The sequence below is a fragment of the Physeter macrocephalus genome, chromosome 11 (assembly GCF_002837175.3).
Source record: "Physeter macrocephalus isolate SW-GA chromosome 11, ASM283717v5, whole genome shotgun sequence".
Lineage (NCBI taxonomy): Eukaryota > Metazoa > Chordata > Mammalia > Artiodactyla > Physeteridae > Physeter > Physeter macrocephalus.
The window spans coordinates 44065340-44079869 of NC_041224.1; the positions used below are offsets into that span (position 1 = coordinate 44065340).

At 48.5% G+C, this 14530-nt stretch overlaps 1 non-coding gene across 1 annotated transcript; it reads right to left on the reverse strand.

Annotated features, from left to right (window-relative positions):
• Nucleotides 1-14162: 14162 nt before the first annotated feature.
• On the reverse strand, nucleotides 14163-14235 carry TRNAR-UCG (transfer RNA arginine (anticodon UCG)). Its single transcript has one exon. It is a non-coding gene; the product is annotated as a tRNA-Arg (tRNA).
• Nucleotides 14236-14530: the final 295 nt, after the last annotated feature.

Sequence of the window (14530 nt, forward strand, 5' to 3'; positions counted from 1 at the left end):
GACCAGTTAGTCATCACCTTGGCAGAGCCCACAGAGCCACATAAACCATCTGGAGTGAGGAAATCCAAGTGAAGCGAGAAATCAGTGGAAAACAGCCAAGTGTCCAGGCAGTCACATATATTCTTGTGTAAATGATTACCTGCGGGCACAGAAAAATAATCACTCTGTAGTGTCAGGTGAAAGCCACGGGTGTAGGTCCACTGCATGTAGTGAAAAGTACAAATATACCAGCTTCATGAAGTGCACTCACCAAAGCGTCAGCAGTGATTATCTCTGGGTGATGGGCTCGGGGAAGCCCTTTGAATTCTCTTCTTTTTGTTTGTCAGTACGGGGGTGGTGGTGAGGGGCAGCTTGGGTCTAAATGGGATTCATACAGTCTGGGCTGGCCTTGTGGACTAACAGGATTTACAGCCAGAAGGCTATTTTCATGTGACCTTTGGGAACTACAATTCTAGTTCCACAATCCCACCAACCAGGATTCTGGTCACCGAGTCTAATGTGTGTAGTGGTTTCCCCACATCAGCACACAATTGTTGGACACCAGCTGGGTGTCCTGTTATTCAACTCAATCTGACACTGTGGAGATAGCGTCAGACTCCACAGGTTAAGGACTCAGTCCCACAAGACCACCCTCCACTGCAGATGTCCGTTGCAAGTCCATGTTGTCACCTAGGCTTCTGACCAACTGGAAATAAATCAGAGGTTCCACAACCCCTTCCTTGGGTTTGATTAATTTGCTAGAGTGGCTCACAGAACTCAGGAAACTGACATTATCTACCCAGAGATAGCATCAGACTCCACAGGTTAAGGGCTCAGTCCCACAAGGCCACCCTCTACTACAGGTGCTAATCGCAGCTCCATGTTGTCACCTGGGCTTCTGACCAACCAGCTATAAATCAGAGGTTCCATGACCCCCTCCTTGGGTTCGATCAATTTGCTAGAGTGGCTCACAGAACTCAGGAAACTCATTTACTCACTAGATTACTGGTGTATTACAAAGGATATTAAAGGATGTGAATCAACAACCAGATGAAGAGTTACACAGGTCGAGGCCCTGAATAAAGGAGCCTCTGTCCCTGTGAAGTTTGGGGAGTTTGGGGACTGGCAAGGTAGCATGTGGAAGGGTTATGGGTCACCAGCCTGGAAGCTCCCTGAACCCTCTCCTTTTGGGTTTTTATGGCGGCTTCACGACATAGGCATGATTGATTCCTTCATTGACCATTGGTGATTGCTTGCACCTCCAGCCTCTCTCTCCTCCCTGGAAATTGATGGTGAGACTGAAAGTTCCACCCCTCTATTCAGGGCTGCTTCCTCTGGCAACCAGCTCCCCGTCTTTAGAGGACTTCCCCAAGTCGCCTCATTAACATCAAGCCAGTTGTGGCGGAAAGGGGCTTGTGAATGATCAGACACCCATTTCACTTTTTTTTTTTAAAGGGAAAATTTATTTATTTATTTATTTTTGGCTGTGTTGGGTCTTCGTTTCTGTGCGAGGGCTCTCTCCATTTGTGGCGAGCTGGGGGCCACTCTTCATCGCGGTGCGCGGGCCTCTCACTATCACGGCCTCTCTTGTTGCGGAGTACAGGCTCCAGACGCGCAGGCTCCGTAGTTGTGGCTCACGGGCCTAGTTGCTCCGCGGCATGTGGGATCTTCCCAGACCAGGGCTCGAACCCGTGTCCCCTGCATTGGCAGGCAGACTCTCAACCACTGCGCCACCAGGGAAGCCCCCATTTCACTTTTATGGCTCTGCAGTGATTTCAGGAACTGAGGACAGGAGACCAAGTATTATAGCAAGAGATGTTCCCATTGCTTTTATTGCTCAGGAAATTCCAAGGGTTTTGGGAGCTGTGAGCCAGGAAGCATGGATAAGGACCAAATGTTCATTTCTTATAAATCACAACATCACAGGAATCTTCTGAAAGTTTATAAATTCTGTAATAACAATAATAATAGCTAACTTCCATGGTCTTTACAAGGGGCCAGGTATTTGCCAAGCAGTTTGCTTTGATTTTGATGCATAGGTACCCCTGGCATCCCTATTTTACAGATGAAGAAACTGAGGCCAAGAGAGGTTGAGTAACTCATCAAAGGTCACACAGTGCTAAGAACCCAGCTTTTTTTTTTTTTTAAAGAACCCAGCTTTTTTTTTTTAACATCTTTATTGGAGTATAACTGTTTTACAATAGTGTGTTAGTTTCTCCTTTACAACAAAGTGAATCCGTTATACATATACATATGTTCCCATATCTCTTCCCTCTTGCGTCTCCCTCCCTCCCACCCTCCCTATCCCACCCTCCCTATCCCACCCCTCTCATGGTCACAAAGCACAGAGGTGATCTCCCTGTGCTATGCAGCAGCAAGAACCCAGCTTTTAACCACTCATGCTGACCACCCTTCAAAGTTCCCTGTGGTTTCGGGAATGACCGCCCTCCATCTTCCCATCAGAGGAGCCAGGCTCTCAGGGTGCCGTGCTGGGGGTCAGCTGGCATGCATAGAGGCCTCGATGGGTTGACAAACTGTGCGACTTGTCCCTGAACCCATGTGAGATGTCCCCAGAGGCTCTGAGGAGCACCTGGGACTGAGGGCTGGGGTCCCGGCTGACACCTGTCAGAGCGGGGATCAATAATGTCAGTAATTCCAGCTGTACCCACAAGGTGGCGCCACCAGGAGAAAGGGATACTGATTTTTTCTGTTGTATGAAACTTTTAAACATTAGGAAAGTGACACACGCCTCTCATAACAAGGCAGAGGTGTATAAAGAAAAGACTTCATCATCCCCCCCACACACCTTCTTCTCCCTCCACCCAGGAAAGTCAGGTTGAACCTCTCTACTCTTTTCTCCAAATTCCAGCAAACATCAAACACAAAGGTGAAGGACTTTTTGTTTGTTTGTTTTAACTTTGCTTTATTTATTTTACTTTTTACAATATGGGATCATCCTATACTCAGTACTGTGCAAACTTCAGTCTTCATTGAACTGAATATCACGCCCTCCCTCTAGATTAGTGAACAGGTGATTTTCATTATTCAGTAGTCACGCTCTGTAAAGTCGTGCGAAAACGGGGAAGAAGCGAAGGCTGAACCAGCGCTCCTAGGGCAGCACGGGGTTGGGTTCCTGCCAGCCTCAGGTCACCGCATTTTTCTCAGTGGATCAATAGGTAGCTGTATAACCTTGTTTGGGGGATGTTTCTACCTAAAGACATTTTATTTAATATATATTGTTGGTTCATTAACGTTGCACTTAGGGTCAACAACACTATAACTCATGCCTGAACAAAGCTAATCGAATGGCCGTATTTTCTCCTTAAGGCCCATCTTATACTGCTTCCACTTGGGAACACCAGACGGTGCTTCACTCACCACTAGGCTTGGGGGTCATTTCAAAGAGCGAAATCACCCACAAAAAGCGTATAGATGTGAAAAAAAAAAGTGGCCCTGCGTAAACTGCCAAAAGGACACTTGTTTGGCATCTGAGAGCTGAAACAAGAAGGCAGAATGCTGCCTTGCTGGACCTCAGCTGGAAACGCCAGCGCTCCACCACTCAAAATTTTCCTGGCTCTGCCCATGTTGGAGAATGTGCAAATCCCAGCGTGTATTGGTTTTGGGGTTACAAATGAATTTTAGAGAATAGGTGAATTCACAAATACAGAATCCATGAATAATGAGTGTCGACTGTATATTGATTAAGATATATTTTCTAAAATTTCTACGATTAGTCTGTGGGGGTTTTTCGGTGTAGGGTGGTGGTAAACAGAAAAAAATATTAGTTGCTTAAAAAAAAAAAAAAGACAGGGGTTGGGGGGAGCCGTTGAGCTTTCACCTCCCCTGTTAACTCCATTTGCCACCCTGGTCCCTCGTACGGAGATAAAGTGGAAGCAGCCTAGCTGGTCCCAGGAGGTGGCCCTTGGCATGGGCTGTGGCCAGGGGATGTGGGAGGCCCCAGCTCTCCCCACGAGTCACACAGAACTCTGACGAGGGCAGGGAGCTGAACAGTGTCCTGAGGCTTCCACACCGGGGGGCTCACCTGATCGTGAGGGAGGCAAAGGAGGCATTTTCTCCCCATTTTACAGATGAGCGATGCCAGTTCTCAGAGGTCCCCTGCTGAGGCCACGTAGTGCTGGACATGACCTACACTGGCTCAGGCCTCTCACCTTGACACTTCCTGCTGACATTCATGGAGTCAGTGCTGCTTCGGGGCCCCTGGGGGCCAAGCCCCTGGAAAAGAGTGGATTTTCTCTTCCCTTCCAGGTGGGTCTGACTAGAGGACCTGGAAGGCCTGTGGCAATGCCAAGTAGAGGTCTATGAAAAAAATGAGTTTGAATCCTGACTCTACCTGTCTAAGCTATGTGACCTCAAGCAAATTATGCTGGATCTCCGTGGGCCTCAGTGTCCTCATCTCTAGAAGGGGAAAGTCATGGCTTCAGAGGGAGCTTGTGAGGTTTATCTGCGGTAACATTTGCTGATTCCCTATTCGGAGAGGCTTTGGTTGTGTGTCCACTTCCCCTGAGCTGGCTGGCCCAGCAGCAGGGTAGGTAATGGCAGGATAGGGCCAGAGAAGGTGGCCAAACGCCTTTTCTTCATTTGGCCCGTCCTCCTGAATGCAGTGTCCCAAGAATGAACCATTCTGCCTGACATGGAGGGCAATGGTCTATGTCACATCCAGGCCAGACCCCGGCTCACTCCAGGGCACAGCGATCCCGGATGCCAAAGCCACCAGGAACCCCAGAGACCAGCCTGTCTAGCCCCTTTATTTTACAAAGGCGAAGGCCAGTCACTTAGGATTCTTCTGGCTACAAGCACCAGAAACCTGATTCAAACCAGTTTTGGCAGACAAAGGGGGAAATTTTTGGCTCACAGAGCCAAACTGCAGAAAGGGAAGGGATGACAGGAGCCTGACGTCACTGGGGTCTCGTCCGGCTCTCCTCTCCTCTCCCCGCGGGTCAGGCCAGCTTTCTACACACCACAGGTGCATGGCTGCAGCAGATTTGAGACCTGACCCTCTCTTCTAGCTGCTGTTTTAAAAAATCCCAGGCAAAGAGCCTGATGGGCCCCCTTTGGCTCACCTGCCATCTTTAGATCTGTCCCTGTGGCCAAGGTGGTGCCCGCAGTTCTTTACAGACCACCTGTGGGCGGCAGGGTGTGTGCACGGGCTGGGTGGGGAGCAGTAACACCGAGGGTCCTGCCCAAGGAACCATAGTGATTTGACTGTCCCCTGCGGTCAAGGTGAACGTGTGTTAAACGTGGAAGTAGATAATGTATGGAGGGAGAAGAATGACTTCTTTTTCTTTGTAAAGTTTAGTGTAATGTATGATTTTTGACCAATAACAAGTCCACCATTCCAAATTCAAAAGTTACCGCAGGATTGAAGTGAAAAGTCTTCCTGTGTCCCCGCCCCCTGGAGATGTTCATCGATGGTGTCAGTTTCTTGCACTCTGGGAAAGGCAAAGAGCCTTTGGAGCTCCCCTCAGGACTTCCAGGGTGGAGGGGAGTCCCGGAGAGGACCAAGAGCCAGTGTTTGCTGCTCCCATCTGGTCCTGGGGGTGTGCCTGCCTCTTGGTGGGCCTGGCCTCCCCTGCTCTTCTGTCCTCCCAAGCTGAGCCCCGGGAGAGGCGCGGGTGACCCTGGGGCTGGAGTGTGTCAGCAGCTTCCACGATGCCCTCCCCTTCCCACCCTGCCCCGCTGGGGCTTAGATTCCAATCCGGAGGGCTGGCCTCATCGTGACCTCCCCCACCCCCAGGTCTCCTCCTAGCCCATCAGACCCAGGACTGGCAGGAGGCTAGGACACCTGGACTGGGTGGTCAGAGTCTGCTCTCTGCCAGGCGTGGGTTGCTGAAGGAACCAGACACACACCGACCCACTCTGGTTCAGAGGTGCCGAATCAGAACAGCCAAATCCCACCCACGTTGATAGCTGAGGGGTGAGGAGCCCCGTGCCGGTGGGTCAGAGCAGCCACCTTTGCTCTCTGACCCTTGCAGTGGGGGCACAGTTTTCCCCTGGGGTCCTGCCTCTCAGAGCCCAGTCACACTTCAGCGGCCTTTGCTTCCAGCTGGGAGTCACTGAGTCTCCCTGCAAACCCAAGGAGGGGCAGCTGATCCCTGTCTTCTCTTGCTGTGGATTCCTCGGCTTATACACCTTGCCCAGGGCCCTCACACTGGGTATCCCCCTTGTCTGGAGCCAGCAGGCTTCCTCAGCAAGGTCCCCAGGGTTCCTCTGTTTGCCTGGTCCAGGCCTGCCCTCCTACCAGCTTGTGTCCTCTGCTTTCCAAGATGCTGCCGGTCCCTGAGCTGAGGTGCCTCAGGCCCCAGGCCCAGGCATTCAGCCTCTCTTCCCTGCGGTCTCTCCCTTCCTGTGAGTAGGGGTCAGGTAGAGCTGGTGGTTTGCTGGCAGTTTTTAAGGGTAGCCCGGAAGTCCCTCTCCTAGATCCCCATTCTTGGGAACCCACAGAAATTGGCGGAGAACTTGGCCAGAAACATGGATGGAGCACTTGTTGTCCTCTGAGCATGAACCAGGCCCAGTGTAATGAAGAAACAACCCCTGCCCTCAGTGCTGGGAGCCAGTGTGCATCTCCCAGATGCCCTTGCAGCTATGGTCCTGGGTGTGATTTATATTCTGCCTGTGAGATACACTCGTGAGAGATTTGAGAGGCCAAAGAGAGGCAGGGGCCGTCTTCCTGTGGCCCTGGCACAGACCAGCTCTGGTGGACAAGACTGTTGTCGCAGCCCAACTTGGTGTGTCACTCTAGTCACTGCATTTGCATTGTGGTGGCAGCAACGGTGGTAGCCGTGGCAACAGTGGCCTCCTGTCCTCTAGAATCTGGCTCCAGATCCCAGCTGCAGTGGTGTGACCTTGAAGCAAGTCACGTTCTAACACCCACTATGCCAGCCCCTCCAGCCATCGTTATTCTTGCTGGTGAAGTTCTGTACCACATCTCATTTTGCTTGAAATAACCAGAGTGTTTCCTAGTTCCTACTCTGAATGATACGGGTATGAAGGTGAAAAAGAATTTGTTCTCACTGGGGAGATTCATTGGTTCGCGCAACATATATGGATTGGGCACCTCCTTCCTGCAGGCTCTGTGCTGGGTGCTGGGGATACAAGAGAAACCAGACACGGCTCTCAGCGAGCTCACAGCTGGGTGGGTGTGTGGGTGAGGGCGGGGGGAAGCTAAGCCACCACGGCCATGTGATCTACACCACAGGGTGCGCTGGGAGCCCAGAGGAGGGTCCTGGCATCAGTCAGGTTCAGTTTCAGGAAACAGAGACCTTTCCAGATATTTTAATACAAAAGGCAGTTAGTACAGGGAATAAGGTGCTTACAGATCTTTGGAAGGGCTGGGGGGTGGGCTCTCAGCTGGGCCTCCAGAATGACTTCTAGAACTGGGCCTCTAGCAAAGCGACCATCCTGCCACAATCACAGCCATGCCTGCAACTTTGCATCAGTGTGGCACTCCAACGTCGTGGGGAGAGCTGCCTGAGCTTCCCAGGCTGGGATGGCCTTCCAGGTTCATCACCATGTGGTTGCGGCAGTAGCTCTGGTGACCTTGCGCATCCTGTGTTCTCAGATGAGAATGTTCATGGCCCCTTCACGCTTCCTGAAAGAGGATGCAATCAGGACGCTTGGTCACCATCTGGTTTGGATCACCTCCATGGGCTAAGCGTCACCTCATCGACGTTTAGTCTCTTTCAGACCTGGTTGGTCCACAGCTACCTTGACTCAGGTACCTGCCTGAGTCCAGCCAGTTGTGGCCAGGGGAGCACAGCTGGCTTGCTGGGTAGTGGGGCCTTGGGCATGGCAGGCCTTTGTGAGCCTCCGGCAGGAGGCTAGGGCACCTGGACTGGGTGGTCAGAGTCTGCTGACCCCACCAGATGCCAACCTGAGCTGCTTCCCGGCTTTATGCTCTGATGGTAATGATTATGTGATTGAAACTAATCTCTGCCACCTGAAAGTGTTTCTGGACCAAAGCAGGGAGGGACTAAATAAATAAATAACCAGACCAATCTAAACTTAATGGCACATTACAATTATCAGACATCACAATTTCCCCTGAAGGACAACAGACAGAATCTTGTCTTGAAACCCTGACAATTAAATGCCAGGGCAAGATGACCATTTTCTTCCAGAAGCCGGATACCTGAGATGTTCCCCTACATGTAAACACCTGATCTCAGAGAGTCTTGCTCTCATTTATCCCCCAATGAATGAATGACTTAAACCTTTTTTTGTACCTGGGATGGGATGGGGTCTGTCCCCTTTTAACAGGAGAGCAAGACAATCTCCACAAAAGTTCTAGGTGCTTAGACTTTAGCCCAACTTAAGGAAATGTCTCTGCAAGAGAGAAATATGCGTTTCTTTTAATCCCACAGCCTATATTTTGAGCTTAAAATCGCTAATGACAAACAAATGGCAAGAAACCCATTTACCATCTCTGGCGGGTGTGCAGAGTAGTCACTGCAGGTCAAGGCTCCGTGGGTGGTGCTGTGCTCATCCCACAGGGGGCGCTGCTCGCCAAGCCGGGCCTGGCCGGGATCTAATAGATTAGGACATGGGATTTGCAATTTTGCAGCTGGCAGAACAGGCCACAGGGCCCTGGCCAGGGCTTGGAGCCCGTGGATATTTCAATCCTTCAGGAACTGAGGGTTCTGCCCTTCTCTGTCTGGAAGGACACACTGCGCTGATACCATGGCCCCCAGGATGGATCCTTGTGGGGACTTTTTTTTTTTCCAGTGATTTGTAGAAATGTCACTTCCAGAAGTTGGCATTTGTTTAGTATGTGAAGTATGTACAAGTATGCAAATGTATATCAGAGAAGGCAGTTCAGTTGCCTTTCTCGTGGCATGCACATGTGGATTGAGATGCTTGGGGCTGATTAACATCAACATTTTAAAAATGAAATTGTCTTATTGACCGAGAACCTCATCTTTATCTTAAACTAAGATACGTTAACTGAGTGTCTCCTCACTACATAGTGTTCATAATGTTTCATTCTTCTGAGGGAGGAACTTATTTTCAGGTGTGGATTTTTGTAAACCAGCTGAATTTCTTGCTGGTGTCTGTTAGTTTTAAATTTTATATGTTGAATTATACATTCAATGTATATTTAATATATAAATTAGGTATTCTATAGCTGTATATATTAAAATTATATTTATTATGTGATAGTTTTCAATTTATGGTAGAAATAAATCAAGTTTTCTTTTTAAATACTTCTCTGTATCAGAGATATCTCCAGTATCATAAATTGTTGTGGAGAATCTTGTGTATGGCCTGGTCTTATCTTGGTGAAATTTACTTCAGTGAAATTTAGCTAAAGAGATAAAAAAAGAAAAACTCGATCATTTATTCAGCAAATATTTAATGAGTACTTAATCCATGAGAGTTCTTTCCATCACAAGCAACAGGAAATCAACCCAGATGAGCTAAAGCAAAAAGGGTCTCTTGCCATTGGAAATTTCAACATTGATGGGCGATTTGATGGTAAGGAAATCCTGTTCACTTTTTGGTGGAATGCCTGCTTGGCTTGGCTTCATTAATAAGCCCAGTCCCTGGCTGTGGGGACTGAGTCAGCTCCTCAGCCCTGGCCAGGAGTCAGGAAGGGACTATTGGTGTTGGCCAGGGGTGGGGTGGGGTGGAGGGAGACAATAAACGTCCACCTCTATGTACCAGGTTCCATGCTAGGGACACACAAATGGTTGGGGGCACGGTCTCTTCTGGTCAGGAAGCTTCTCATCCACAAAACCAATGATTTGCATTTCCATTAATTCCCTTTTTTCCCTTAAACTACACAGGTTTGACATCAACAATTACCCCTCTGAAATATGAAGCACATTTTGAAAATAGCCCACACCTCTCATCCCCAGTTTTACACACATGCCAACTTGATCCCACAGGTGGTAGATGGAGACCTGGCACGGCAGGAGCTGACCCCAAACGAGCCCTCTCCTTCCCATGTGTTTTTGCTAGAAACAGCTCAAAAGAGATGGTCGCCTTCTGCTTTCTGAAGGCTGGTAGGTAGCGCAGGTCTGGTTATTTCAGGGACAAATGCCCTGGAGGTGCTCATAGCGCTGGCACAGCTTTTATGGAGGTGCTGACATAAGAATAATCACACCTTACATTTTGTGAGCGATTACTCTGGGCCGGGCGCTGTTCTCAATGCTTTACATGCAGAGCTCATTTGACCCTTGCAGCAACTCCCTGGTGCTGGTGCTATAACTGTCCCCATTTTACAGATAAGGAGACTTATGAACTACATGGTAAATAATATTTGGTTAAAAGACCCCTCCTCCCTTCTTCATCCTGTTCCTCTTGTTCAACTCCCTTGGTGGTCCCACTGGTCAAGCACAAAAGAGGAAGACTCATGAAAAATATTAATAAACTCACATGTGGTACACACTGCTATATTTAAAATGGATAACCAACAAGGACCTACTGTATAGCACAGGGAACTCTGCTCAATATTATGTAACAATGTAAATGGGAAAAGAATTGGAAAAAGAATAGATAAATGTATATGCATAACTGAATCACTTTGCTGTACACCTGAAACTATCACAACATTGTTGGTCAACTATACTCCAATATAAAAGAAAAAGTTAAAAAAAAAAAGACCTGTATGTATCACTCAGATACAAATATAAAATGTTAAAAAAAATAATAAAAATAAACTCATTGTGCCTTCTGACAAATATTGGGGCAGCTATTAGCATGACCTGGGATCTTACACCAGTCACTCTGGTGTGAGCCAGTAGCAAACCCAGGATCAGGGTTGGCTTTCTGTCTTCTCAGACTCCCTTTCTCACATGGGGTGTTTAGTGGGCTTGCAGAAATGCCTGGTGGGTTTGGAATCATACAGTGCTTGGGTCCTATTCCAGGCCCTGCACTCACTGTGTAATTTTTGGATAAGTGAGTCAACCTCATACTTGTTATTGGAGACTTTTTCGTTTTTCCTCTGTAAAATGGAATAATAATAGTACCTACGTACCAATAGTACCAAAGGGGTTATTGAGAGGACTAAAGCAGATGGTACTCTAAAATGTTTAGCCTGTTTCATTTGGCAGTGGTAGCTTTTGATAGAGGTAGAACAGTGATATTTTCTCTCTGAGGCAGAAACTGCTGAAGCTGGTCTTGGCAAACATGACAGAAAACGGTCACCAGGAAGTAAGCTCACTAGAGGTACCCTGGAGGAGCAGGCCGTGACCGAAGAGTCCCTTAGTCAGCAGCAGTGATGCAGAGTCTGCACCAGCCTGCATCTCCAGCACCAGCCCATGTCTGGCACATAACCTTGGAGCTGGGGTACACAGCTTTCAGGGTGAGTGGGTGTTTACTGTGTAACGCAGTTATTGAAATCCTTGCCCCTAGAGCAGGTCTCCCTGGGTTCAAATCTTGGGGAAGCTCTACCACTTACCCGCTGTAGGGCTGTAAGCACCCTACTTTACCTCTCTGTGCCTCACTTTCCTCATCAGTAAAAGGGGATAATAATAGTACCTCTATCCTAGGGGTCAATGCGAGGATTAACTAATTAGGTGCCAGAACCTGACATCTAATAAGTGCTGGTTGTTATTAACCAAGCTCCAGCCAGGGCCTGGCCCAGAGCATCCAGTGAGACACAAGGTCAGTCTTCCTGGGAATTCACAACAGTGGAAGGGGAGATTTTAAAAAAATCCGCTTTTGTTACAATTGAGGTACATGCTTTCCAAAAAAGTACAGTGTTTCAATTTGGACAGGGGGTTCCTAATAAATTTGTCTCTTGCTATGTGGGAGGAGAGGTCCAGGGAATTGTAGGGAAATGTACGTGGCTTCTCAGGTATTACTAGCAAAAATAGACTTTTCTAGAAGGACACACTCTCGCAGGAGCTCCCAGAAAAGATGGGAGGGAAGGTTGGGGAGCTGGGCTCAGAACCCTGGAAACAGTGCAGCCGGGCAGGAAGGGCTCATGCCTCCGGGTACCCTCCCTCAGCAGGAATCAGTGTCAATCAGTTTTACCCTTGCTGAAGATTCTAATTCCAGGGCCAGGGTACCAGACTGGCCTGAAGTACCTTCTGGGAGGGGCAGGCATCCTGCTGGACATTTCCTGACACTGAACCTATGGGGATCCTGACACTGAACCTATGGGGAGGGCTGTTCTCTTAATGGATATCAGGCAGGTCCAGCAACACCATCCCCGGAAGTGACATTCAGTTAGGGCAAGAGAGCTTAGCTTTTTTGTACCATGGACACCTTCTAAGAATAATGTCTTTTCAATGTATAAAACACATAGGATTACAAAGGAAAACAAAGATAATGAAATATTAGAAAAAACAAATAGGTGATATAATATGTAATTTTTTGGTTAACTCATGAAAAAGGAGATCAGGGCAGTGGCCTACCACACTGTTATTTTGAAGTACAGATGAGTGTATATTAGCCATAAAAAGGAATGAAATTGGGTTATTTGTAGAGACATGGATGGACCTAGAGACTGTCATACAAAGTGAAGTAAGTCAGAAAGAGAAAAACAAATACTGTATATTAACGCATATATGTGGAATCTAGAAAAATGGTACAGATGAACCTGTCTGCAAGGCAGAAATAGAGACACAGATGTAGAGAAAAAACGTATGGACACCAAGGGGGGTAATGGGGGGGGGTGGGATGAATTGGGAGATTGGGATTGACAAATATACACTAACATGTATAAAATAGATAACTAATGAGAACCTGCTGTATAGCACAGGGAACTCTACTTAGTGCTTTGTAGTGACCTAAATGGGAAGGAAATCCAAAGAAGAGGAGATACTTATCTCTGTACAGTAGAAACTAACACGACATTGTAAAACAACTATACCCCAATTTTAAAAAAAGAAGAAATGAAGTACAGATGAGTGTAAACAATATTCTGAAAAATCTGCAGCAACTGTAACGTGTCATGGACATACCTGTGATTGCTGCTGGGGACAAAGCCCCAGGTGCTGCTGATACTACTGTGGCTGGTAGCTTAACCTCATAATTAAAGGAAATGCTAAATTGCAGTAGGAGAGTAGAAGAAATAATGAAAATGTTCTCCCCATTTAGGGAGTCCCTGATTTAAGCTGAGAACCTCTTCTCTCGGCATTTTGTTAAATATCAGTGGTATAGGTTACCTGAAAAAGCCCAGATTCTAAGACGCTGAATTTTCATTTGCTTGTATTTTTTGCCAAAAGAAAGAAACAAAAATACATTTGTGTGTATATTAAATCCATCTAGAACAATGTATAAACAATATTTCATACTTAAAAATAAAGAAAAGGGAAATGTATGGAAGGATCTAGGTTCAATGCCAGTGCAACCTTCGCAAGCCTTGGTCTGGGGCTTCTCTCCGCCTCTCTGGGCGGGATCGGTCCGCAGGACAGGCGGAGGAGTGTGTTTCCCTGGGTATCCCCAAACCACACCCCTGAAAAATACCGAAGTCGGTTTCTCAAGTCAGTTCACGGTGTCCTGGCACACGCACGGCCTGGGAGGTGGGCGCCCACTTTCTGTGAGGCCTGATTTTTGTCCCTAGTCAGCTGTGTGTCCTCAGGTCTGTCTCAAATCTCTCTGAGCCTCGCTTTCCTGGGTCTCCAGGATCCAACTCCCAGGCTCTCGTTATCCACGTGGGCCTTCTTCTGCGGCGCTTTGCAGTTTATCAGAGGCACGTGGAGCCACAGGAGGTGGATGCAGAGACAGGAGCCCGCAAAGACTGGAAGGCAACCTCTGGTAGCTCCTCAGGCGGGGAGGAGCCGGACGCGCCGGGGCGAGGGCTTAATCTACCGGGCGGCAGATTCGGGTTCAACGAAAGGCAGTATTTTTACCCATCAGAATTGCCCAGGATGAAGAGAGGGAGGGGGCTCCCCTCAAACGTGAATCTCTGTTATTCCCACTTATCAGTTGATTTAAAATCGGGGTTTCCGCGTAGGATGCCCCCCGCCCCACTCTACTGGGTGTATGAGCCCGGAAGGTACATTTTAGAAAAGTACCACCACCCTCGCTCCCAGGGCAAGTAAGGGAATAATTTCAGTGGGACATACCGGGTGTGGAGTGTGGGGGTAGTTACTTCGGCAGATCTTGGTGTTCCCAGACTTCCACGTGGGGTGGTAATCGGCGACAGCGTTTCGTAGTGTTCCGGTACTTAACTCCCAAGAAGGGAATGGGCCAAAAATTGTAAATAACCCTTACGACCGCGGCAGGACTCGAACCTGCAATCTTCTGATCCGAAGTCAGACGCCTTATCCATTAGGCCACGCGGCCGCCTGATAGTTGGGGCTCTTTGGACAATCTAAAAAGTATTATTACCGCCCACCAGCTTGCCCAGGACCAATCCACCTGCTTCTTGAACAGGGGAGGTTGGACCTTGGTTCCCAGAGTTCCACAGGGAGACCCACCCGGAAGTCCTTCCTCCCCACCCTGCGGGCGGACCGGTCCACTTTTGGCTCTCCTATTGGTCGCGCTGGGAGTCTCCCTCTTGCCTCTCGGGTAGCCGCGGGAGTGAGCGGGGCGCAGACGGGAAGTTGCGGCTGCCAGCGAGGCGGACTGCTCCGGTGCA